The sequence below is a fragment of the Chiloscyllium plagiosum genome, chromosome 15 (genome assembly GCF_004010195.1).
Source record: "Chiloscyllium plagiosum isolate BGI_BamShark_2017 chromosome 15, ASM401019v2, whole genome shotgun sequence".
Classification (NCBI taxonomy): Eukaryota; Metazoa; Chordata; class Chondrichthyes; order Orectolobiformes; family Hemiscylliidae; genus Chiloscyllium; species Chiloscyllium plagiosum.
Window position 1 is genome coordinate 47,495,360 of NC_057724.1, and position 12,057 is coordinate 47,507,416.

General features: G+C 39.3%; 1 protein-coding gene across 2 annotated transcripts in view; it reads left to right on the forward strand.

Moving 5' to 3' along the window:
• The first annotated feature begins 2,624 nt into the window (after nt 1-2,624).
• arhgef9a (Cdc42 guanine nucleotide exchange factor (GEF) 9a) overlaps nt 2,625-12,057 on the forward strand; it is a 270,976-nt gene continuing 261,543 nt past the window's right edge. For both annotated transcript variants that reach the window (XM_043704850.1, XM_043704851.1), the window contains exon 1: nt 2,625-2,696. The gene's annotated coding sequence lies outside the window, so the exon portion shown is untranslated. The remainder of the gene's footprint in view (nt 2,697-12,057) is intronic.

The following is a 12,057-nucleotide window of genomic DNA, read 5'->3' on the forward strand; positions in this document are numbered from 1 at the left end:
CCAAAGTTTTTTGCAACCTCCCTGCCTCCTCAATACTACCTGTTCCTCTACCTATATTTGCATCATCTGCAAATTTAACCAGAATGTTCCTCAGTTCTTTCATCTGGATCATTAATATATAAAATTAAGAGTTGTGGTCCCAACACTGAGACTTTCATAACATCACTTGGCACTGGCTGCCATCCCGAGAAGGACCCTTTTATGCACATTCTCCGCTTTCTGCTAGGCAGCCAAACTTCTATCCATACTAGTACCTTGCTGCTAATACCATGGGCCCTTGTGTTACTCAGCAGCCTCCTATGCAGCACCTTGTCAAAGACTTTCTTGAAATTCAGGTAAATAACTTCCACTGGCTCTTCTTGGTTTAACCTGCTCGTTTATCTCCTCAAAATATTCTAACAGATTTGTCAGGCATGACCTCCCTGATGAAACCATGCTGACTCTGCCCTATTTTACCATGCATTTTCAAGTATTCAGAAATCTCATTCTTCACAATGGACTCCAAAATCTTACCCATGTCCAAGGTTAGCCTATATGGCTTGTAATTTTTGGTCTTTTGCCTTACTCCCTTTCTAAATGGGGGTGTTACGTTAGTGATTTTCCAGTTCTCTGGGACCCTCTCTAACTCTACTAAGATCGCTACAAATGCCTCTGCTATCTCTTCAGCTATTTCCTTTAGAACTCTAGCGAGTAGTCCATCTGGTGCAGGTGATTTATCCACCTTCAGGCCATTCAGTTTTTCCAGCACCTTCTCTTTGGTGAAAGTCACCATATTGACCTCCACCCCTTCACTCTCTTGAATTTCTGGGATAGTACTTGTGTCTTTCACTTTGAAAACTGAAGCAAAGTAATTATTCAGTTCCTCAGCTATTTCCTTGTATCCCAGTACTATCTGTCCAGCATCATTTTCCAGTGGTCCAAGATCCATTTTTGCCTCTCTTTTGCCCTTTATATATCCAAATAAACTTTTACAGTCTTCCTTTATATTACTGGCTAACTTACCCTCTATTTAATCTTTTCCCTCCTTTTTTTGTTGCCCTTGGTTGGTCTTTGTAAGCTTCCCAATCCGCTGTTCTTTGCCACATTGTATGCCTTCTCTTTACTTTTATGCTATCCCTGACTCCCCCAGTCGGCCATGGTTGCATCATCCTCCCTATACTATATTTCTTTTTCCTAGGGATGAATTTTGCTGTATCTCCCGAATTACTCACAGAAACTCCTGCCATTGCTGTTCCACTGTCTTTCCTGCGAGGCTCTTCTCCCAGTCAATTCTACCCAGCTCCTCTGTTGTTGCCTTATTATGCCTGTAATACTGCTACCTCTGATTCTATCTTCTCCCTCTCAAATTGCAGAGTAAATTCAATCATATTATGATCACTGCCTCTAAAGGGTTCCTTCACCTTCAGCTCCCTTATCAAGTCTGCCTCATTGCACAACATTAAATCCAGTATTGCCTGTTCCCTACTGGGGTCCACCACAAGCTGCTCTAAAAAGCCATCTTGTAGACATTCCAAAAATTCCTTTCCTTGCAATCCACTCCCAACCTGATTTTCCCAGTCCACCTGCATATTGAAATTTCCCATGATAACTGTAATTTTTCCTTTCCTACACAACTTTTCCATTTCCTGCTGTATCTTGTGTCCCAGCTCCTGACTTCGGTTTGAAGGCCTGTACATAACTCCAACTATGTTTTTTTTAACCTTTGCAGTTCCTCAATTCTACCTACATAGATTCTACACCATCTGACTCTACTTCATTTCTGACTAATGATTTAATTTCATTTCATACTAACAGGGTAACTCTATTCCCTCTGCCCACCTTGCAGCCTGATCTCTGTGATGTCCATCACATCATACCTGCCAATTTCGATCTAAGCCACAGGCTATTTACTTTATTTCTTATACTCTGTGCATTCAGACATAACACCTTCAGTCCTGTATTAACCATCTGTCTTCTCATTGTCATTTGTTTGTCCATTGTGCTTGAAGTTTGATTACCAACCCTTTCCAAATACTCTGTCCTATTTGTGTCGGTGGTGAAGATTTTAATAACCTCTGCTGAGTTCTCATTGCCTGCCATTTCTTTCATATTTTTCCATGCAGTTAACCTGCTGCTTTGCTTCCCACTGGGGTAAATTTTACCCTTCTCTTCCCACCCACTACCTCGTTTAAAGTCCACTTGACCATTTTCGCTAGAACATTGGTTACAGCTTGGTTCAGGTGGAGACCACCCCAGAGGTACCGATCCCTCCTATTCCAATACAGATGCCAAATGCCGTGAAAATGAACCTCTCTTTCCCATTCTTTTAGCCATGTGTTTACTTGTCTTATTATTGTGTCCCTATGCCAATTTGCACATGGATCGAGCAGTAATCTGGAGATAATAACCCTTGAGGACCTGTTCTTTAATTTGGTTCCTAGCTCCTGATAATCCCTGAATCGGTCCCCTTTCCTCATCTTGCCTGTGTTGTAAGTTCCAGTTAAACTACTAAGGTCACTTGACAATGAAAAACGATGAAGCTGTCATTGGCATATTGCATTACATTATGGCATGTTAATTTTGCAGATGATGCTGTACTTGGAAGTGAAATGTCCCGAAACCATGAAAATAATGGAGGTAACAAATACTGTGCTGGTTTTCTTCATGGCACTGTCAGACCTCTGAAGTATGGTGCAGAGCAAGTACCAGTGAGTAAGGTAGGAAAAGTTTAACTCAGAGAATTACAAGTGTATTTCTGCTCCAAGATGCATTCCAGTGCTCATAATTTACTATGCAGATGATTCAGTGACCTTTCTCAAGATGCTGTATCAGAGGACCTCAGTTCCCAGTGCAAAAAACAATGTAAACCATCAAATGTTTCTCTGTGACTTTTCTGATATCAGTGTATGAAAATGGAGTTCAAGGAACAAACTTTGCCTTAGATATTATTATATGGTTTCATGGTGGCTTCAACAGGAAGTACACTTGAGTAGTTGATAGTCTCTGTATCTTAGGGTCTGGAATTTTCCCATTTGAATTGCCACGAAAAATATAATCTAAGCAAATTCCCTGATGCCTATGTATGAACACACAGACTTAGTTTTGAAGTCCTGTCTGTTGGATTGTGCTTTGATGTACCAACTTTGGATCATTCCTAAAGGCGAACCACTGAAAAGCATCCTGCTGCTGTACTGAGAAAATCATATTCATAAGTGCAATATTGACACAAATAAATAAGTAATGATGTAACATTTAATTTTGAAACACTTTAAATGAGGAACACCATACATTTAAAGCCTATTTCCTCTAAAAGGAAAGCAGTGCCTTTCTTGATGGTGTGCTTTCCTTAATATGCAGCAATAGGAATAGCAAGTGAAAAATATCGCCCAAAAAGTACAAAAAGATAGGTCATGAAACTCAATTTCTTACCGTCCTGGAGTTTTGGTACTGCTGGTGCTGTTTCACCTCCAAGTTGTGCTGCAGGGTGTGCACAGGTTTTGGGGGATCACAAGAAATGTCTGCTGGAAGTAGGAGAGTACTCGGCACACTGCCAGCTTCTCAAGGGCAGTTAGAATAGGCAATAAATGTTGGTCTTGTTATTGACACTTACATCGTGTAAAATTAAAGTTGTGAGATTGAGATGCTATGCCAGAGCTGCCATTTTAGAGATTAACATTTATGATAATACCCTGTCTTAGTCTCACTCAGCTAAGCATGCATTATGAACCATCCAAAACATTGCTATTTAAAGGGATTATCAACTACTTCCAGTTGAATTGCTGATTTATTACTATTGACTTTTGCTGTAATTGTAGAAGTATTTGGCAGTGTCTAGAGTCCTTCCAAGTTGCTAAACTGTTGTGACAGTGTTGTGCTGCTTGGCAAAGCATGTCATCTTGACTTCATGGTCTTTGCACAAGCTACTTGTTCTTTGCCCCTTGTGCAATCCTCATGGACTTAAACATAACTGGGAAAATGAGGAACAGTCATACAGAACAAGAAACCCTCTAGAAGAGGGAGGAGGAGGACAAGGAAAAGTGCCCTCAACAAAATGCCAACCTCACTCAGGATGAATATCAATGGGGAATAGTGCATCAGAAGCCAACACTTCAGGAAGAAGTGCTGAAATATACCAAAAGCTGTTGCAGCCAAAGCTTCAAATTCAAAGCTGAACAAAGTCAGCATTACCATTGGCTGTGAAGGTGTGTTTGACCACGAATTTAAATTTGTTTGGTTCTTTCCACTCTCCCTAGCTGCACTACGTTCATGCTTTTTCCTACCAAGACTCTTGCAAACAAGAGTGCACCTGCACTAGATAAAATGCATCCTGTTTTGAGAGATGAGTAACCTTGGTTCACCTACTGAATTATGCAGCAACTTGTTTGTATGTTTGGAGTTGTTGCGTACAGGAGCCATATAAATTTGCAGGCAACACAAAGTTAGCAAGTTGGTCTGTATGGAAACAAAAGGTGCAGACTAATCTTATTGTTTAAGGTAAAGCTTCTGAAGGGTTAATCTTTGAGACTCCATTAGGCTTCACCCAGTCTGATGATATCATACCATCTTTAAAACACAATATGATGGTCACATGAATCTTTTGAGATTCCTTTACATTTTCCCTATTGAAAAAGTGAGGAGGTTAGAAAGGAATTGGTTGTGTATTTGTGTGTGTGGTGGGGGCAGAATCTGTGGACTGAGAGCAATAGGGAGTACAGAAGGAGCTGTTAATAATTCTCTGGCCTCATATCAAAATGTATGCATTTGGATGTAGCCTCCTAGCAGGCCAAGTTCTAAATTGCTGTTATGCTTCTTTCTCTAGGAGTTCATTAGCTCTGTTGGCTGAATGACTTGTTTATAACATGGAGTAACCAACAGTTCCATACTAGCTAAGGTCACTGTGAAGATTCCAACTCTCAACTTTGCCCCTCACCTGAGGTGTGATCCTTAGGTTAAGCCACTACCAGTTAACTCTTCCTAATGGAAGAGTGGGACAATGGTGATTTTATTTTTCTCCACACTAGAATTCCTTTAAATAGGTTTACAAACCTTAGGACTAATAGTTCATCCCCACCACTCCCCATCCTCATCCCATCCTTAAGTGCATGTTGGTTCCATGTTACATTTCTAATTTGAAGTTCGCCAGTTGATGAATATAATTTGGGACAATTATTTTGTTTCAGATCACTGATCGCAATTCAGTGGCCCCTAATCATATGTATAAATGTTGGTGAGGATATGATATCCACCTCTGTTGATAAATAGCTTGCTACGATTAATTCTCTGAGCTTCCAAATAAAAAATGACACCTTGGGTGAGATATTGATAACCCACACTGTGTGGAAGTGCTGGCCCAGCTGCAACACCTTGAGGACCTAGTTTGCCGGTGCTCACATTACATGTGGGGAATGCCTATCAGGCAAAGTGTTGCACGTTTACCCTGAAACTACCCCAAGATGAGTCAGAAGAAAACAGGCAGGGCAAAATTGGCAAACGATACTAGTGTCACGATGTAGTTTGGGAAGTGTTCGTGAGTCACTTACACCTGCATAATTCCTGACTTACTGAGATCTGACATCACTCAATGGCTTATTTTGCATACACCCCCACACACCATCATTTATCCACTATACATTATTTGTGCAAATCTGGAGGAGATAAGCTGAATCACTTGAACAAAAGAAACTGTAGAAACATTTGGACTTTTTGACGTGTGCTTAATGAAATGGGGATTGAACCAAGAGACTGCAAAAATATGTAATGTTCACAGTTAAGGAATTACTTTTGTTTGAAAATATTGAACATTTTAACCTGGTTGGGAAAAAAAACATCATAAGCTATGAATTCATTAAGGCCGCTTGTCCTCATTATTATTGTAGGGGTGACCTGCCAGCATCTCTCCAGGTCAAGGAGGTAGCCTAGACCCCTAAAGTTGGTCCCATTTTTATATCAACTTGTGATTATTGAAAGTGCAACCAAATTACTGGGACTGAAAGGGAAGGTGGCATCCAAGGTACGCCTGCACTAGCCGTCTATCCATTTAAAGAAGGTAAATATTGAGCCTGTCGGTCACAGCCGAATGTAAATCCCAGGGAAGTGGAGCGTAATGTGTAGAACTAAGGACTTGATATGTGCTCCGGGTTGAGAGAAGACTTGCAGCTGACCACTGTGCTGTTGGTGTCTTTCTCTCCCCGGGGCTCCGGTATTTCCTTGTACAATAAACTCTGTTGTTGAACCCTGACTCTGACTCTGAGGCTGGTGATTTTCCCCACAACAGGACCATTAGATTAACACTATTTAAAAACCAAAAACACTGCAGATGTTGTGAATCAGAAACAAAAGCAGAATTTTCTGGAAAAGCTCAGCACCTCTGGCAGCATCTATGAAAAGAAATCAGGGTTAACATTTTGGGTCCGGTGACCCTTTCTCAGGACTTTTGTATTAGCTCAACAGTTTTCCAGTCTGCTGAAGCCCTCCCAGAATCTAGTGATTTCTGTACTATTTTGACGAATGTCATCACATTATCTTCAGGCACTTGGATATAGGTCTTCAGGTCCTGGGGACTTGTCTACTGTCTCAGTGGCTTATAATTATATCCAAGTAGATTTGCCCTTGACTAGAATGAACAAGTTCTAATACCACTTACCTCTTCTATGGTCTGTTCTCATTTCTGAATTATATCAGCTTTGTAATTGTGTACTCAATGATTATACTTGGAATGTGTGGAAATTAGATCATCTGATTTGAAGTGTTACTCAGGATAGCTGGCATGAAGTTGCAAGCCTGTGATTGTTGGATAAGTTGCTAAAAGTTCTTTATTGAATTTCATGGTGGCAACAGCCCTATATAAGATGCATTGGTGCATTTGTATCCACAAAGGTTGCGGAAATAGAATAGAATAACTTGACAAGTATGTGTGCGGTGCATCTCCCCGATTTTAATTAATCTTGTCAAATGTTATGGAAAGACTTAGAGATAGAATTTACATACATTTGGAGAGGCAAGGACAGATTAGGCACAATCAGATGGCTTTGTGCTTGGGAAATCATGTCTCATAAACCTGAATGGATATTTTGAGAATGTAACTAAAAAGACTGATGAGGGCAGAGCAGTAGATGTTGTCTACATGGATTTTAGTAAAGTCTTTGACAAGGTTCTGCATGGTAGATAGATGAATAAAGTTAGATCTCTTGGGATTGAGGAGAGCTTGCCAATTGGATACAAAATTGACCTGATGAGAGGAGATTGAGGGTGATTGTTGACAGTTGTCTTTTTGAACGGAGACCTGTGACTAGCAGTGTTATGAAGGAATCAGTGCTGGGTTCACTTTTGTTTGTCATTTACACAGATGATTTTGATGAAAATTTAGGAGGCATGGTTAATAGGTTTGTGGATGATACAAATATGGTGGTATAGTTGACAGTGAAGAACATTGTAAAGAAATCTTGATCAATTGAGCCATTCGGCTGAGGAGTGGCAGATGAGGTTTAATTTGGATAAATGTGAGGTTTCCCATTTTGGTAAAACAAACACGAGTGGGATTTATATAGTTAATGGTGGATCCCTGGGTAGTGTTACCAAACAGAAAGACCTAGTGTTCAGGTGAATAGTTCTTTAAATTTGCGTCACAGGCCAGGGTAGTTAAGAAGGCATTTATCACGTTTATCTTTATTTCTCAGACTATTGAATATCGGAGTTTCGACATTATGTTGAGGCTGTACAGGACGTTAGTGAGGCCACACTTGGAGTCCTATGTTCAGTACTGATTACCCCTCTATAGGAAGGATTTTATTAAATTGAAGAGCGTCCAGAAAAGATTTACCAGGATGTTGCTGGGTCTGGAGGGTTTGAGTTGTAAGGCGAGGCTGGATAGGCTGGGACTTCTTTCACTGGAGCATAGGCGGTTAAGAGGTGACCTTACAGAGATTTATACAATCATGAGGGGCATAGATGAGGTGACTAGCAAAGGTACTTTCCTTAGGGTGAGAGATTACAAAACTAGGGGGCTTTTTTTAAAGTGGGAGGAGAAAGATTTAAAAGGGACCCGAGGGGCAACTTTTTCACAAAGAGGTGGTTTGTATGTGGAATGAACTGCAGGGGAAGTGAGAGATGCAGGTAGAGTTACACCATTTAAAAGACATTTGGACAAGTACATGAATAAGAAAGGTTTAGAGGGCTATGGGCCAAATGCAGGCAAGTGGGACTAGTTTAATTTGGAAAACTTGGTTGGCATGGATGAGCAGGACTGAATGATCTGTTTCTGTGCTGTAATACTCTATAACTCTACACATGGATAGTGGATCGATCAAATGCACCAAAAACAAAGAATGCAAGATAGTACATTTACTTTGGGAAAATTAGAGAGTTGTATTAGAAATATCAACCTTACCATTGCCCATTAAAGGTTAACTGAGCTGAAGTGTGAGCCTGATCATCAGTATTTCTTTAAAAAAAAGATTATTTTTGTTTTGGTAGCATTCAAATTGTAAGATTTACTTCAAAACAATTTTTAGAACATTTTTGCATAAGCAGTAAGTGTTGATGAGTAATGAGCTTGACTGTATGAGGAATCTAACTTGCCATATAGTGTTGAAATGACAAGATATGGTGAAGTATCCTGAGTAAATGACAACCTCTATTGATGTTGACTAGACTCTTACTGTGTGTGGGCTCATTGCCAGCCGTAAATAGTTTAAATTTATATACATATGTCAAATATTGGACATTTAGACATGCTTTTTAAAATATTTTGGACAGACAATACTATTTCTAATACAATACTGACAACTATAATCTTATGTTAATTTTATATGCCATGGAAGTGTCTGTGATATATCATATTTAACAGTATCCAAGAAGTGATGTTCCTTTTGTACGATAAACAGGAGGATGACTGTTTTCAACAATAACAACAGAAAATACTGGAAATTTTGAGCTGATCTGAAGTATCTCTGAAGAGGGAAAGAGGGTTTCAGATCTGTGACCTTTCATCAGCATGCAATAGAAGATTGTGTGCCTCTGAAATTAACAATGACCAAATTAAATGATATTGTTTCAATTAACACATCCCAATGATTTTGCGCGTGGACCATCAATTGTCCAAAAAAAACAATATCTTTTCATTGAACTGAAGTTCAGATGATAGGTTTAATTATTTTAATTAGTTTAGCTACAAATGACTTTTGGTGGTCATAATCGGAAAGTCATACTGCACTGAAACAGACCATTCGGTCCAACTAGCCCATGCCGAACATAATCCCAAACTAAACTAGTCCCACTTGCCTGTTCCTGGTCCATATCTCTCTAAATCCTTCCCATTCATGCACCTATACAAATGCCATTTAAACATTAATTGGAGCCACATCCACCACTTTCTCAGGAGGTTCATTCCATAAGTGAACCACCCTCTGTGTAAAAAATTCATCTCTTGTATCTTTTTTAAATCTCGATCCTCTCACCTTAAAATTGTGCTCCCTCATCTTGAAATTCTCCATCCTAGAGAAAATACAACTACCATCAACTCTGTCTATACCTCTCATTATTTTATAAACTTCTATCAGGTAATCTCTCAACCTTCTAAGCTCCAGTGAGAAAAGTCCCAGCCTTTCTTTATAACTCAAACCTTCCATACCTGACAACATCCTGGTAGATCTCTTCTGAACCCTCTCCAGCTTGATAATTTATGAAAAAGCTGGAAATAGTTCAACACATCTATGTTATACCCTCTGAAACAAGTGAAATGCCCAATTTGTATATTATATAAAATATTTTTGAAGTTTGAAACCCCTTTTGCAGTCCTTTTTGGGATATAAGCATATATAGTTGAAGATTTTTTTAGTTGCCTCCTTTTGCAGATTTTAACATTCCATTCTGAAAATATCGGCAGAACTACTAAAAGACACTTGGGAGTAAACGACTAGGAAAGGCACTTAGCAAAGAAGTGTGACTAAGTGTACACTGCAAGACATAACATATAAAACAAATTAGGTTGAGTGAATCCCCAACATGCACAATTAGATGTTGCTAGAAAGCATATTTTGTCTTCAGGCACATATTTCCTGATCTTTACATCCATATTATGACACGAGTTTTGGGATGAAAAAGTTTGGCTAAAAAACAGTCTTTTCCCTTTGTCAGTTTCTTTTTCTCTATTGAAGGTATTGATTAATTATTAGTTTCATAGGTGCTGGCCATCCTTTGATAATGGAGCCAAATTATTACTTTGCATGTGTACACCTGAACAGCAGGTTTTGGAAAGCTGTTTGGAATGGAAATGGGGATGGAAAGCGAATCCACATCAATCTACTTTTGAGCCGTACTCACTGGATGGCATTAACGAGGAGAAACCTTGTTTAGTTTTCCAATTTCCAATGAGAGATTATGTCTTCATAACTAATTAGTTGAGAACCTTTAGAACCACTGTTGATCTATTACCACAATTCCTATGTTCCTTAATACTTTGATATCTGACATACTGTCAAACTTTGTTTCATACTCAATGACTGAACATGCACATCTCTCTGGGTTTGAAAATTCCAAATGATTCACAATCCACTGGTTGAAGATACTCCTTACATTAGTCCTAAAAGATTGACTGCTAATTTTGAGACTAAAAATTCTAGATCCACAAATTGGGAAAACATGTTATGAACATTTATCTATTTTAAGAAATGTATATGATTTATTGAGATAGGTTTTCCTTCTTATACATTTCAGGGGAGACAGACCCAAAATGCTTGACCTGTCCTCAGAGGACAATCCCTTCATCCCAGGGATCAGTAGAGTGAGCCTTTGCTGCACTCACTCCAAGGCTGGTACTCCCTTTCTTGGGCAAGGTAACCAAAACCTGACACAATATTCCAATGTGGTCTCATCATTGGCCTTTACAAATGCAGTATAGCATCTTCACTTTTATATTCCAATCCCTTTGTAATAAAGGATAACACGCTATTTGTTTTTGAATTGTCTGCTCCATGTTAAGTGTAATTCATCTACAAGGCTACCCAGGTTTCTTTGAATACAAATGCTTTCTCACTAATGATCATGTAAAATATGAAACACTTTTCTATTTTGCCTTGAAAATTGGATAATTTTTCATTTCCCTGCATTATATTCTACCCACTATGTTCATGCCATTCTCTGCTTTGAATTGATTCATGCAATGTGGGTATTGTTGACTGAGCCAGCAGGTACTGAAGGGTCGATAATGAGCGGCCATAATATTAAGGAGAAGGGCGGGGGGTTCAGAGACAATTCGAAGAAAATGTTTTTCACCCAAAGGGCTGGTGGGAATATGGAATGAATTGCCAGGAAGGATATCTGAGGTGGGAAATCTGGCAACTTTTAAAAAGTTTGTGGATGGTCACTTGAAATATCATAACATTCAAGGCTATGGGTCAAGTGCTGAAAAGTTATATTAGCGCAGATATGTTGGCACAGATATGATGGGCCAAAGGACCTCTTTTGTGTCACTTGACTCGATATCTCAAAGTGATCTTTTATCATAACCCAAAACAAAGTTGTAGTCTGGCCTCCTCCTGCATTTCCATCTTCAAAGATGGTAGTCTTTAGCCAATACAGCATCTGCAGACCTCACTGTCTCCTTTAGCCAATACAATTCATTCCATGTGATAAGCAAACAGATGCAGATATTCTTTATTGTAAAGGCTATGAGCTTTGTGATTATTATCCTCAGTTTAGTTTCAATCAACAGCAAACTGAATGGAAGGTATCATTGACAGTGCTATCAAACAGCACTTAAATGTTAAGAATCTGCTTATTATTGCTCAGCATGGATTCTACCAGGCCATTTGGCTCCTGATGTCATTACAGCCTTTGGCCAAACATGAGCTGTGGTGAGAGTAACTGCGTTTGACATCAAGACAGCATTTCACTGAGTGTGGCATGAACTCTAGCAGAACTGGAGTAAATGGGAATTGGGGGAAACTCTCCAATATGTTTGGAGCCATATCATACACAAAGAACAATGGATATCAGTACCACAATATTGCTGCAGAAGTGCCTCAGGATCATGTCCAAGACTCAAACATCTTCAGTGGCTTCACCAATGACCGTCCCTCC